The sequence below is a fragment of the Fukomys damarensis genome, unplaced genomic scaffold (genome assembly GCF_012274545.1).
Source record: "Fukomys damarensis isolate Sample0158 unplaced genomic scaffold, DMR_v1.0_HiC HiC_scaffold_22, whole genome shotgun sequence".
Lineage (NCBI taxonomy): Eukaryota > Metazoa > Chordata > Mammalia > Rodentia > Bathyergidae > Fukomys > Fukomys damarensis.
This window is the reverse complement of record NW_022900934.1, coordinates 22726456-22741819: the sequence shown is the minus strand read 5'-3', so window position 1 is coordinate 22741819 and position 15364 is coordinate 22726456. Positions and strand designations below refer to the sequence as shown.

At 48.4% G+C, this 15364-nt stretch overlaps 1 pseudogene; it reads left to right on the top strand.

Annotated features, from left to right (window-relative positions):
* On the top strand, positions 1-2087 carry LOC109118556 (annotated as a pseudogene).
* Positions 2088-15364: the final 13277 nt, after the last annotated feature.

The window sequence follows — 15364 nt, the reverse complement described above, 5'->3', positions numbered from 1 at the left end:
ATGTACAGTGAGTTTAGAGAAATGATCACTATCACTTGATTTGACTTCTTCAGTATTTATTTAGTATGTGTATTAACAGATACTAGATATAGTTTAACCTTGTGTTTCTGCTAATGGTTCACCTGAAACCAAAGCATCTGAAGATACATTATATGAGTCCTGGCTTTCTTTACTGTCCTGCAGATCTGGCTTTCCATGAAAAAACAGTTCCTTCCAATCACATATCATCTTAAGTGGAATCAGATTATTTGTCAACAGTTGATAGTCTGCCACTTTAGTGGACAAATCAAGTATTGGATCCAAAATTTCTCTGTCGTCTCTCCATCTCCTTTGGGATCAAACCTAGGACCTTGTATTTACCCAGCAGGCACCAGCTCCACTGAGCCTCTTCCCCCGTCTTGCTCACACTCTCTCCATTGAGCTACATTCCCAGTCTCTCACTCTCTCACTTGATTAGTTTCAATTGGAGGGCTGTGGCTTGAGTTTATGCGAGAAGATTCTTATCAGGTGTTGTGCTTCGCTTGATCTTGTGAAGTCCAGAAGACTAAAAGACAGCATCCTGATTGGTCTTGGGTGTAGGGCTTGGCTTGATCCCATGAAGATCTCGTGCCAGAAGAATTGAAGACTGCATTCTCCATGATTAGCAGATCCCAGGTCATTTGCAAAGGCATTTTCCAATGGCTGTCTGATTGGAGAAGTTCTGCACAAATTTGAACTTCAGGGTGATTTTTCAGAATTTTCAGACAGGATTTCAACAGCCAGACTTACTAATCTTTCTCACTTGGAGCCAATGCTTCACCTTCTTGGTGTGCAGTTTGATAAGAATATGGCCCAAAGCATCATCACAGAAAAGCATGGAGCAACAACTCCTATATCAAGTGTACATTGCTCTTCAGAAGAAGAAAAAAAAGTGGGCTGACCAAGTACAAATACCCATCACACAGCCTCTGGCAAGTTTAAAATTTCTAAACATGAAAAGCAAAGCTGCCTGAGAGCAACGCCTAAAGAGATGACAAAATGAAAACCCCAAATCCAAGCAGCTATCATACTGATTCCTAAACCTGCATCAAATCGCACTCTGAAAGTACTTGAGACCCCCAAAACGATGAAAAAGCAACAGGAGGCAGCGGATGTCGCTGATGAGATCATGAAGTTTGAAGCATTAATAAAGAAGGATCTCCAGACAAAAGAAAGTGCATCCAAGACTGGTTTAGATACAGCAGACCATACAACTCCAGACTTGTTAAACATTTACTCAGATGATGACTACATTAAAAAAAATCCAGAAGCACCTACAAGAAGATGCTTTTGCATGAGAGCAAAGGGAGAAAAGATGACAGAGGTTGTTAATGGAGCAGTTGATTGCCCACGAAGAAGGCTTACTGTGAGGAGCAGCTAACACGCAGGCTCATGCGACAGTCCCAACAGGAGAGATGGAGAGACAGAGAGACGGAGAGAGTCATTTTCATACAGACAAGGGAACCAAGGCCCAGAGAGGTGAAGGGACTTCCTCTCAGAGCCAATGTTTGTTCAACACTGCCCTTGCCACAGTATGGCAGTCCTAAATAAGGGCAGTTATGTAATCCGTGATAATTGTCAATGGATCTGAGGCTGTCTGCCTGACAATTACCAGTGTCAGTCATTTGCAGGGGTGGCGGGCAAAACCCCAGCCTCCTGAGTCATGACAGCTTGCTCATGTTTTGGCCCAGACTCTCTCCACATCTGTGGGTAAATTGGACTGACCTGGCTTAAGGAGTGGCTGTGGGTTACTTCTAGGCGGGAGGGGAGACAGCATTCAACCCAGGAGGTTGCCTCTGCCTTCCCTCCTGTGGGCCTCTGGGGCTTCCATGCATGCGAGCAGAGGCTTCTTTCCTCTCCCCTGTCCTTGTCCTACCAGAATTGCTGTTGAGTTTTGCAAAAGGATGTAGAGAAAAATGTTGCCGGGTCGGAGGCCTCTGAGGAGCTGATCTAATGGCCAGCATCCTCTTCATAGGCCTTTGCCTTCTCTGTGGATCAGTGCCAAGCAACCGTGTTCTAAGTGGAGCGGCCTGAAGGTGGGGAACATGCTGTGGAGATAAGGGGAGGTCTCGGGGTACATTCTAAATGAAGACAGTTATACCATTGTTCACTTCCCTTTTGGAAACTGTTTACATCATTTGTCCATTTTTTGTTGGGATCTTTATGTGTTTTTTTAATAAGCATTCATCTTACTATAAATATCTTCATTTTATAAATATTTCCTCCAGTTTGCCATTTGCCTTTTAGTTTTCTGATGTTTCAAAATGTATGCTTGACTTTTTAATGTCACATATGGAAAGGATTTTTTTATCTGATTTTTTTTCTTTTGCTTTAATGCTTAGAAGTCCACTCCCATATCAAGACAAAGTGTATATTAACCTATATTTTATTTTAGTGTTACCCAGTGTTACTCTTTTCACTTTGTATCTTACCATAGTTGAAACCACGTTTCCTCAGTCCTGCTTAATTCAGCCCCACTGCTGCCTCTCATGCCTCACATCTGGTCTTGATTTTTCCTCTCCACATTTTAAGTCCAAATGTGCTGCTTCACACTCCATCCTTGTACTTCCTGCAGCCACCAAGGGCTTCTCACAAGGCTCCCCGGTTCCCTCAAGGCATTTACAGCCAAGCCAAACACGCCTGGCTCTTGGGACCACAGTCTTATGGTGTGGAGTACTTTTCCTGCTCCTTCTCAGGGGCTAGGATCATTTGCTCATGATTCTTACCCTCCCACACACACACACACACACCAGCTCCAACTGGGGCTACATGAGTAATACCGTATTCATTGGAAGAATCCCTCCTCCTTTCTCCGTGTGTTAAAGGCCTGGAGTGGCCTGTGGTTGCTGTTATGTCGGACTGCACAGCTCATTTCAGTTCACCTATCTTTTCGTATCTGGGTTCCTTTGCTTTGAAGAAGACAGAAAGGCTTTTCTGCTTCATGTCATCTTCAGCGGGAGTACCAGTCGCGGCCCCTCACTCCATCCTAACACCCATAGGGATAGGCAGGTGAGTGCAGTGAGGCCAACTGGCACCTTTCCTGGGATGCTTCTTTTAGAAGGTGCAGAAGGCTGCCACTTTCTTTAGGAGCTATAGCTCTAGAATATTCTGTTAGGCCTAAGAGGGCTCATCATCCCATCACAGAAAAGCCTGTTCCTGAGCTGAGGATGAGGGCAACACAGAAGGAAGCTGAGCTGAGAGAGGGAGCAAGAAAGAGCCGACAACATTGCTAGAGCACTTGGATCCAGCTCTGCCTGCTGCCCACAATCCCCAGGCTTCCTCCCTCATGAACTAATACAGTAACTTTTAATTTAGGCCCCTTCCTAACAGGTTTCTGTCACTGCAGACAAAAAGAGTCCAAACTAATTCACTCCTGCATTGGAAGAGTTCGTTCTTCATTGCCTGTCCACATGTAAACTTCTAAGATGTCAAATTTGTAAAGGGACTTAGACACCAGTCTTATGTTGCAATTGGTGAAACCTGGACCCCAGGAAAGAAAAGAATTTGCCCACAGTCACATGGTGAGGTTTTGTTTTGTTTCTGACCCAAGGGAAAAAGAGCTTGAACTCATCTGCCAGCAGCCTGGATGGTACCATGGGCCTCAGCAATGGCACTGGAGCACTTAGTGGCTATTGATTTGTTGTTTTTGGATGTGCTATTCAGACAGGATCGCTGCTGCCATGTGAGTGTGTGTGCAGCCAAGGGAGAGCTCCAGGGTTGGTCCTGAGCCAGGTGGGGAGGCACTACAGCTGCTGCCGCTCCTGCCTTGATAGCTCCTGTTGGGGGAGGAGAGTTGCCCTCCAGACCACAGCTGGCACTTGCTGAGCATGCACCACATGCCAGGCAGCAGGTTAAACAGCAGCAGTAGCTTTACACATGTTTGCTCTTTGAAGCGTTGCAGCATCCGTATGAAATAGGTCCTGTGTGGATCCCCATTTACGAGTAAGGAAGCGGGCCCAGGGACTGTATGGACCTCTTCAAAGGTCGCACTGCAATTGAGCCACATGCTTGGACTATCCCAGGTCAGCCTGACTCCAGAGCCCAAGGCCTTAATCCTTGTACCAGGGGAGGTGAACTCAGATGTCAAGAAGGGTCAGGCAGGCTGTGTGGATGAGTGGAGAGGGTCCCATGGGGTCCCAAGAGCAAGCATGTCTCTGCCCCCCACTCTGCCCAGGGCAGTCCATTCAAGGCAGATTCCTCAGAGTTTTGTTCAAGAGAAGCCAGAAATCTGGGTTTTTATGTGAAACTTCTCTATTTTTAAATGTTGGCAACAAATTTAGGTTTTTAAAAACAACAGTGTGCAACCAACCAATGCCACATTTACAAGCCAGTGGATTGCAAATTTTCTGCTTTACTATACTCTTTCTGTGGTTGGAGGAAGATGTTCAAATCCATGGGAGACTCTGTCCAGCCCTCGGCAAGACTGACCTGCTTCGGTATGGCTGGAATCTTACCCTTGCCCAGCCCTGGCATTCATCCATTCCTGAGTGCCTGATGAAACCAGAAGTGGGGGCATAGCCGGGATTGCAAGGTGGTGATGAGAGAACAGAGGAAGGTTTATTATCCAATCACAGATGAAGTTGAGATCCAGTGAGGCCAAATAAATGGCTCAGTGGCCCGCAGAGACTTAAAGAACAGCCAGGCTTAGATGCTAGGCCTTTCTGAGCCATAGGTGTGGTCCTTGTACCACACATTACTCTGCTAGGTAGAGGGAATGCCTAGAAGCTAGCATGTAGCAGGGCCTAGCCTTGCCCCTGCTAAATAGTATCAGGGAAGTCACTGGATCTCTCTGAGATTCAGTTCTTCTTCTGTGCAATAGGGGTTGTAACCAGCTCTCAGGAGAAGTGTGAAGAGCCAGTTGTATACAGTTGGCACACTAGAGGCCAGGGCTTCCTTCCCTTCCCTCTATCTAGGATGCACTTGAGAGCCAGGAATTCAGGAGCAGCAGCTTTGCTCAGCTGTGGCACTTGGAGTTTGGTCCTTCGTGCCTCTGCTCAGAGACACCCAGCTTGGCCATCTGTGAGGAGAGACTAAGTGGAGGGATCAGGGAGCTGGACAGCACAGGGTTGTGCTACAAGAGGGACTCAAGATTACAGAGCCAGCTCACTTGATTGCCTCTGGGGGCAGTGCAGGGCCACAGTGCATGCTGTGGATTGCTGCTCAGAAAGAAGATCTTCATGTTTCCTGCCACCCGTGAGACATAGGGGGACCTCAAGGGCCACTTGAGGCAACTTGCAGGCTCTGAGGCTTACAGGACTCCAATACCAAGAGAGCTCTCATGAATCGGTGATCCAGGCAGAGTGCATCCAAAACTGTCTCCCCCATAGCCAATTGCTGGAAACTGCATCTGAAAGACAGCCTGTTTCTCCTGAAACAGATCAGATGCTCTAGGCTTACGATATGGAAGAGACAGGTCCAGAGAGGCCATAGGCTTCACCGAAGGCCACCCAGCATGTTTGGGCCAGAGACAGAGCCCAAAGCTGTGTGCAGGCCAGTGCTGCTGCCACCAGCCCCCTCCAGCATGGAATATGCCTCTGGGGGTGCAAGGTACCTCAATGGAACTGTCCCAGGGTCTCTGTGCAGGACCTAGAAACCTCCAGCATGCTACCATCCAGAAACTGCTGCTCTACAAGCATGTGGTGAGCCTTGAGCTGGCTGTGACCCCTGGCACTTGCCCTTTCTATCTTTAAAGGGGCTCAGTTTCCCCCTCTGTGAAACAGGAGTATTGTTTCTGAAGGTTGGGAGCTGCATGCTCCCCACTCCAGGGGAAGCTGAGCTCCTTGAAGCCTCTTTGGTGATATATGCTCCACCAGGACCTTAGTGACACTGCACCTACCTCGAAAGTGCAAGGTCCTGAGTTTGATCCCTGGTACCAGAGATCAACAACAACAAAAACACCTTGAGCGGAATCTGTCTCCCTGGCCTGCCCAGTACTTCCAGGGAGGCAGTGGGGCTCGGGTATGAGAGGCCATGCTTGCCTTATCTCTAGGTCACCAGCCTTCAGCCCTAGGTTTGGCACAGAGGAAAAAAAAAAGAGTGAATGAATGGCTGACTCAGTGGATAATATCCTAACAGCAGTTCCCATCAGGCCCCTCTGTGTGCCAAGCTCTTAGCACATGTCATCCTTCAACCTGGTGACAGGGCTGTGCTGTGGAGGAAGCCATACCTCTCCCTGTCATCTGTCCACTCTTCTCTCCAGAGGTGGTTCCCAAAACTCCTCAGGGCCCACGGTTACCAGCGATGTCCTGACTCAGGCCTAGTTAGAGCAGCCACTCCCAGGCTTCCCTGGGATCCTTGGGCATCAGTTGCCTTCCCCAGAATCCTCTGCCCAGCAGGCACTGAGGACTCCATTAACACAGCCAGGAGATAGGTCCCAGCAGAATGTTCCTACCTTGACCCCCTCACGTCTGTTCAGGGTTCCCACAAGGCTTTATACTGAACTTGATGGGCCTCAGAGGGCAAGGTTGAGACCAGAGGGGTGAAGTCATGGGAATAGAGCTAAAATCTTACTATGAGGTGACATTTATAGTCAGATTTGCCTATATTGGAATGGGCTCTTTGCAAGTAATGCATTCTCTGTTCTCAGAGGAAGGCAAATAAAATCTGCAGTCTAATGGGACTAATAGACATCCAGTAAGAGATTCATTATATGACTATGCAGTTCCCTTTTTGTTCTTAGACCACAAATCTTTCTAGGATTTTCTCCCTGAATTACCCCCTAAGACATACATAGGCCTTAGCAAACCTGATTCGGCACAGAGGAAAGGGAGTCCAGAGGCTGAAAGCAGGTTGTATGTGAACACATGGCTAGGTTCAGGACCAGGACCCTGGAATCTAGCTGCCTTCTTGGAGTGGCTTCACCAGTCCCATGTGGACCAAGCCCAAGGCTAATGTGAGACCTCAATCCAGCCCAAGAGGCTCCCATAATGGTCCTGGGTGGTAGTTGGATGTGGATGCCAGGGAAAGACACTGGTGTGGGAGCTGGGGGCTGCAGGTTCAACTGGACCAAATGCAGGGACAGCCAATGGGCAAGGGACACATAGATTTGCAGGGCTCAACACCCTGGGACACTGGAGGCTGCACACCCAACCATGGGAGGCCAGGAGGGAGTATGCAAGGCAGCTCTTTGCACCCTGTTCCTTCTCTCAGGCTCCACAGAGTTCACACTCATTCTCTCTCACCTGCTCCCGGAGAGACAGCAACACACAAGCAGCCACAACCAGCACCCACATCCAAATGGCTCACACACATCTGATGCGCGTGCGCACACTGTTCAGTCACCCACACAGAGACACAGACACACACCCTACTGGAGCGACGCAGACACCCACATGCTCACAGGCATGAACACGGGCCCCACCTGCTTGTGAACTTACCCTGGGTTTGCCAGGTCAGTCTCCTTGTGCTGGGAGCCCTGACGGGAAGCCATTTCCTGTCTCCCCCTATGACTGACCTTGTAGCAGGACTGACCTGCGGTTTGCAAGGTGGGGCACCCAGTTTAGCAGGGCTCTGGAGTTAACTAATCCAGGCTCAGGTGTTTGAGGATGAAACCCAGGGTCTTGCACAAGCTAGGCAAGTGCTGTGCCACTGGAACCAACCCCCTTTAAATTTTACTTTGAGATAAGGTCTCGCTACATTTCACAGACTGACCTCAAACTTAACTCCTCCTGCTTCAGCTTCCTGCGCACCTGGGATGACAGGCATGTACCACTGAACTTGGGCTCAGGTCTTAGCTGTACAACCTTCTAGCTCTGTGATCTTGGCAAGCTACTGGACCTCTGCTTTGTTATCTCAAAATTAGGTATAAACATCTCTGCAGCCCCCAGGCATCTAGCAGGTGTTCAGTAAATGGGAGATGGTTGCTGTTGGTTGGAGCAAGGGCTCAGGTGACAAACGGCCACCCACAGAAGCCTGGCAGGTACCAAGCTCACCACGTTTGTGAGCCATCCTTTTCACGTCTGCTTCAGGAGAATACCTGGGGTATTCTCACTTTTGGGGGCCAAGGATCCAGGCCTCTGTGTCCACACTGGTGAAGAAAGTCCCCTGACCCCTGGAGAAGGCCAGACCCAGCCAAATATAATCTTTGATATTAAATAGCGAGCTAGAACCTGGCCTAAAATCTTGGAAATTTAATACTATTGTAGTCTAGAACCACAGACTACAAAAAGCAGGTGCTCTTGCCTGTTTTATACTCTCAGAGCTCCTGAAAGCACAAATCTCAGAATCTTGGAGCTGGAAAGTGGACTCAAAGACACCTGCCCCAAGTGCTCCTGAGATGGAATTCCAGAAGGCTGGAATCTCAGAGTGGGAATCCATCCAGTCTAGTTAGACAGAAGAGACTCAGAGAGGGTGAGTGCTGGTGTAAGATTGCACAGCAAGTCAGAGGAAGCACTGAAACCAAACTTCTGGTCCTAGCCTTACACTCAGCCTCTCTATGGAGGCCTGGAGGAAATGTGGGGAGGCAGAAAAGGAAATATTTGGGCCAAAACAAGGATTTTCTGGAGAACTGTTTTTGAAAAATCAAACCAAAAAGAAAAAAATGGAGAAAGTTCTGGCTTCCCCTTATTCTCTGCCTGTCTTCCTCTGGGCACTCACTCTCCACAGCTCTCAGCGGTCTCCAGCTCTGCTCACAAGCTGCTTCCAACCGCCCACAGGCTTCCTAAAACGGTCTCCGCAAGCTAATTCCAGAGGGTGAATGGCAGAGAGAGCCCGCGGGGAGGGGCGCTTCCTTCCCTGGCGCAGGCGCAGGCGCAGGGACTCTTCCTTCCCAGCGTGGGGGCCTCTCCCACCCTCGGGCCTCCTCCAGCCTGGAGGGGACCCTGGGGTCCAGCTTCAGTTTTCACCACCTGACTTCTCAGGCTATTTTTCCTTCTTAAATAAAATAATAATTTTTAGGGGGCGGGAACGTGGCTCCGTGGCACAGCTCTTGAGTAGCCTGTTAGGCGTCCAGTTGAAATCCCCAACGTTACCAAAAAACAAAGCAAAACAACAATGTAATACTTTTTCATAACGTCATTTTTATAAAATAATCGAGAAAGTACAAATAAAAAAAATTAAGGGCTAGGGATTTAGCTCAGTGGCACCGTGCCTGCCTCGCAAGTCCAAGGTCCTGAGCTCATTCCCTGGTACCGGAAAAAAAAAATTAAAATCAACTGTAATCAACTCTTTTTTTAAAATTGCGTTTATTGGTGTATTTTAGGTATACAGTACAGTTACATTCATTATTGGGATCTTGTACCCTTACAGGACAGGTCTCGGTTCTCATTTTTTCCCCTTGTCCCTGCCCTCCCTTCACCCCCTCTTTCCCTCCCCATTTACATCCCTGGTACCGGAAAAAAAAAATTAAAATCAACTGTAATCAACTCTTTTTTTAAAATTGCGTTTATTGGTGTATTTTAGGTATACAGTACAGTTACATTCATTATTGGGATCTTGTACCCTTACAGGACAGGTCTCGGTTCTCATTTTTTCCCCTTGTCCCTGCCCTCCCTTCACCCCCTCTTTCCCTCCCCATTTACAAACACTTTATTTCCATTTTTTTCATTTTATCCTATTTTTTTCTTTTCCCTTATTACCTTTTTTTGTTTGTTTGCACTGGGGATCAAACTCCGGTCCTTGGGCTAGCAGGGCAGGTGGCGGAACCACTGAGCTAAATACTTGGCAGTCAATTCTTAAATGAAACAACCATCCTAATGTGTAAATGTCTATCCTTCCAGACTTTGGACCAAGCACATACTATAGACACAGCGGCTGACTCAATACATCATGTTCCAAACCCTGTCATGTATTCATATACATTTTTCCTAATTAACAACTGCACTTCTACAACATGATTTTTAGTGGCTGCATGGCAGCCTACTCTTTAGTCAACCAATTCTCATTCCTGACAATTTTAGCATGAGCCCATTTTTGCTCTGTGAGCAACACTGTGTTGTTTATTCCTATAGTTACATCTCTGTGGTCATTATCAATATTTCCTTAGGACAACTTCCTGGCATTGGAATTCTTGGTCAAAGGGTATATATATATATATATATATTAGATAAAATACAAAACTATCTTACTTTTCTCTCTGTGATAAATAAAAATTAGCCAGGGATGTTGGTGTATATCTGTTGTCCCACCTACTTGGGAGGTTGAGCTGGGAAGATCACTTGAGGCCGAGAATTTGAGATTACTGTGAACAACATAATGGAATGGGAGGAGGGGAGAGAGGGAGGAAGGGAGAGAGAGAGAGAGAGAGAGAGAGAGAGAGAGAGAGAGAGAGAATATACAGACAAGGGAAATAAGGAGATAGTCCCTAGATTTCTCCAAATCTTAATACTAAGGTGTGTGTAAGACTTGCCCTGGCACACATCTGTAATCCCCGCCCTGGAGAGGCTGAGACAAGAGGATTACCTCGAGCTTGAGGCCAGGCTCAGCCACACAGGGAGATCTCGTCTCAAAAAGAAAAGAAAGGACAAGACTTTTGCTCTAAAACAAAAGTGTGTGTGTGTGTGTGTGTGTGTGTGTGTGTGTGTGCGCGCGTGTGAGTGTGTACATGTAATGTGGATTAACTTTGAATATTTGCTAATATCAATAGATTTACATTCATATATCACTTTTATCAACCACATAGTACTTCACTGTATGTTTATCCTTAGCATAAGCACTCTCCTATTTTTGGGAAGTAGATTTCTAATTTTTCTTAAGTATAAATAGCTGTCTAATAAAGGCACTTGAAGAAGCATCTTTGTTTCTTGTCCACTCTCATTATTAGGCTACAAAGTAAGTAGCCTTGTTGGGTCAAGGGTTTTCTCATGCTTAGCTGAATCCAAGCCTGTTTTATTTTTTATTTTTATTTTGAGAAAGGGTCTTGCTAAGTTCCCAAGTTGTCCAAGCTGGGCTCAAACTTGTGATCCTCTTGCATCTGGAGTGCTGGGACTCCCAGAGTGCCGGGACTACAGGCCTGTGTCAAGGGGTTTTCCGATGTTAATGTCCTATAATGTCTGACTACAAGTCTAAACACTGAGCTGGCAGAGGCTGAACCAGGCTCCACTGATGTCTAGGAAGGCCCTGCAGTCTGTGGAACTAGGCAGGGAGTGTGTATGTCAAGTCTGCTTTTCCAGGTTGGCTGCTCAGAGAAAGGTCTTGGCCTTGAATAGGGCCTTTTCCCAGAAAGGTACATCTGCTACTCCCAGAAAGCCAGCTCAAGACTAGGCTCCCAGGAGCTGAGCACACAAACCAGTTGCCACTAGCTCTCCCTAGCCCACATCTTAAATATTTAGACATAGCACGTACCCTTCCCAAGCCTGCAACTCCTCACTCGCCTGAGACCATGGGCATCTTGGGAATGCATGGAACAGGTTACCAAAGTCTCACTGTTCTGAGGAGGGGAAAGGCGCAGCAGGACATGGTCAAGGCAGTTGGAGCCTAAGGACTGTAGAGCGGGTATTAGCTGCTGGCTGTCCTGGGCACAACGAGCCCTGACTGCAGGTCTGAGAGGCAAAAAAGAAGCTGAATACCAGAGCCAGTGAGGGGAAGACTGGAGAGCAAAGAAAGAGGTGGTCAATTTGGGAGTCTGCACCACATGGCTGAGTGCTTGTAGCAGGACAGGATGGGGCAGCAGTGGATAGAAGAACAAGCCCAGAGACCTGTGGAGGAGGGCCTGCCTGGAGCCTCCCAGGGGCTGGTGGCCAGGCTGGCCTGGGATTGTGTCACCCCCCAAAAGTGCCTTTCCATCCGTCACTGCACTATCCCATTTTCTGGGTCTTGGTGCATTCAGACCTAGAAGAGGAAAGATCCAGCTGAGAGAAAGGTAAGCTTAGAACCAGGAGAGGGAGGGCGAAGACGAGCCACTCAAGAGAGGAGGCCATGCCATCCAGGCCTTTCGAAGGTCTAAACAAAGAACCTCTTCCCAGTGTCGTCTCAGAAATGGCTGCAAGAGACCTTCAAGCCTGGAGAGCTGGTCTTTAGGCAGCACCAGGTCGTCCCCTGCATGCTGGAGCCCTTTGCAGCTCTCCCAGTACCCTCACATTCCTGGTCTGAGCAGGTGATGCTCTCGGACAACCCCAGTCTGTACGCACATGCAGGTGCACCCAACAAGAGGAGTCCAAACAGATCTGGGTGCTAGTTAGAGATGAGGACCCTGCAGTAGGCTCAGGCATTGCTGTTCCTTAATTCTGGTTCCTCACTGATTTCCTGCATTTATTAATCCACTCTGGAGCATAATTGAGCCAATCCATGTGAGATAAGGGAATGGTGCTGAGGATGGAAGCCACTTGCCCACTCAAGGTGCTTCCATGTTTGCTGGGCGGCTGCCCAGGGAGACACCTCTTTGAGCAATTTCTCTACTCATCCTTCCTCCCATCTTGGTCCCTTTTTGCCACTTGATTCAGGTGGGGTTCAGCATGATGTGACCTCTCTCCTTCCCTCACTGTGTTCTGGGGCTGCTGGGAGTGGAGGAGAAATGGCAGGGTAAGGGTGTGCTTCCCTCACAAGCACCTGTCTGAGCTCAAGCACGATTGAGGAGGTGGGGTGGGCAGTGACCTGTGAGTTGTAGGCTATGCCCCCACCAGGTGACACTGAGGTCACAAGGGTTTTGAGAAAGGATAGAAGGACACCTTGGCCCCTTCTGCTCAGGGGAAGAGGGGCACAGAGAGCAAGGCTCTTTCCTGAATAATCTAATAAAAAAGTATTAATAGCTAACACTTAAGAAAGCCCAATACATACCTGTGATTGCCCTAAATATTGAAATGCAGTACTTCACTTCTGGTCATAGGAGGTGGATGCAATTCTTGTCCCCATTTTATAGATGGAGAAAATGAGGTCCAGAGAGGTTAAGTAACTGGCTTAAGATCGTAGCCAGCAGGTGGCAGAGCTGGATCTAGAGCCCATGATTGTCACATGGAGCCACACTTGAATCAGGCTTTATGTTATACAAGTTTTGCCAAGCCATCCTCGGGTTCCCGAAACCTTTCCTTCAATAGCCTGGACTCAGACAACCGTCCTGTCTGGTATGAGTCTATTCCAGGAGAGCACACTCTGAGGGCAGTGCTCCTAGTAGCCTTGGTGCCTAGAATAAGTGCTTGCAATGTGAACAGCTACTCAGTGAAGATTTGCTGAATGAATGGACAAGAGGTGTCCTGTGCAAAAGTGGGTGACAAAGCAGGAGTGTAGTGCTGTTAAGGGCGTGAGCGGTGCATTCCCCGCCCGTGAAGGAGCTGGGCGATGCCTTCCTCCCACTGTGGTGCAGTGGTTAACTCACTGGTTACTCGGCTCTGTTACTGTTACCACCCAAGAACCCCATCAGAATTTGAGCCTGGGTCTGGCCAAATGTCACTCTCTCCCTACTCCATCTCTCTAAATGCTTCCAAGGGCCTGCTGAGGTGCCAGCCTGGTCCCCTCTGTCCTGTCAGGAAAGAGACTCTATTGACACCTGGCCCCAGCCAGGGACTGCTATTCTTAGTCCCTCCCCAAATCACTCATCTTCAGACATTTTCCCTCCTAAACTCGCTCTGTGTCTCCATAGGAACGGGGGGGGGAGGTAGAAGGGGGATGGGAAAGGTCCTCTCCCAAAGAAGGGAACCTCATTTGGAGCTTGAGGGAGTGGCTGGCAGTGCATGGCAGAGCTGCCCCCACTGCTCCCTTCCTCTCCTCCCAGACCTCTCCTTGAACAGCATGTTCCTCCGACCGTTATTTTTAATGCATTTATCCTGCCGCTTAATTTATCTTGCATTGTGATCAGATTTAGCCAAGAGTGCTCAGCACACTGGGCCTGCCTGCATACTCATGAGCCAGTTCATTCATGCTGCCCAGAGAATGCTGGGTGGATGGCCGTGGGCAGCAGCCTGGGTCTGTGTATTTCACCTGCAGTGAGAGTGAACCAAGGCCAGAAGTTAAGGGCCCAGGCTAAAGCCAGGCAGGTAGTGTGCGCTACACTGCGTGGGGGTGGGATGTCACTGTGCCAGGCGCCGGAGCCAAATCGGGTTTAAATATTTCTCTGCCGTTGCTAATAAAGTCGCTTCACCTCCGTTTCCACTGTCCTGGTTCATGGGAAGGATCGAATGAGATCATTCACATAAACTGTCACAGTGGTCACTTAATAGCTTTTGTTGTCACCATTACAGTTAGTGCTGACCAGTGCTTCCCCACAGTCCTAACTGTTGAGGGAGGAATAAGGCTTAGGATGGTGCAGAGGACTGTCTTAGAGAGAAGACTGTGGGGCTATTTCTTTCCAGCCTACACCCACCTGCTGACACAAGCGCCCCTTGAGGGAGCCTCTGGAGGCCTGAAAGGAGGAGGCCAAGGAAGCCATCCAGTCTCTCAGAAGGGACACAGGGATCATCTGGTATGTGCTAGTAGGTACACAGAGAGGCTAGGACTCTGAGAGACCCTGGGCGCTTATCTTTGGGCTCTACTGGCCCATGAAAATTCTATGTAGGTGTACTTCACTGATTCATTCTGTCACTTTACCAATGCCAAGCATACTACCATGTTCTCAAGGAGATGTCATCCCAGAAGGGTGGAGGGCCTAAGGCAGAGAGCGGTCAGGGCCTTCAGATGGAGCCAGATCAACTGCTGTGGAAGTCTAGAAGATGAGGAAATGATCCCAGCTGGGCAGCAAGGAAGACTTCCTACAGGAGGCAGGGTTCAGGCTGAACCTTGAAAATGTGGCTCTAGGAAGATAAGATTAAACAGAATGGGCATGTGGGGTCTAAGGGACAGCAGAAACAAAGGCCTAGTGATTCAAACTCAACATGGAAGGTATTGGCCATGTGCAAGCTGGAAGATATATGCGCTCCAAGAGGAGGGGTCCCAATGTCCTTCAAACATCCAGAGACGGGGAGCCGGAGGGGCCGTGTCTGTCCCTCACATAAACACAGAGGTCACATACCAGCTTGCTAGAGAAAAGAAGACAGCTCCTGCCCTGGATTTCCTGATTAATCTATAATTAAATCAGAATAGACTCCATGGGGCCACGCCGTCATCAGAGAGCTGGCAAAGGCAAACAGTGATTTCTCTGCTCACCTAGAGTCTTGCCAGGTGGCTGCAGCTCAGGGCCTGATGGGTGGCCTTAAGAGCAAGGAACAAGAAAATCAGCGGCTCATACTTGGCCATTTACCGAGTGTTCCTATCACTGTCTCAGGGGTACAATTATTTACTCCCATTTTACAGATGGAGAAACTGAGGTGCAAAGAGCAAAAGGGTTAGCTGGCCTGGTTAGCATGTAGGTTTTAGAATTCAAACATGTTGAGTATTAAATCCCATATGTGCCCCTTGCCAGTTGTGTGCCCTCCAGCAGATTGTTTACTTTCTGTATGCCTGTTTCTTCATCTGCATATTGAGTTCTAAACTCTAAACTCTA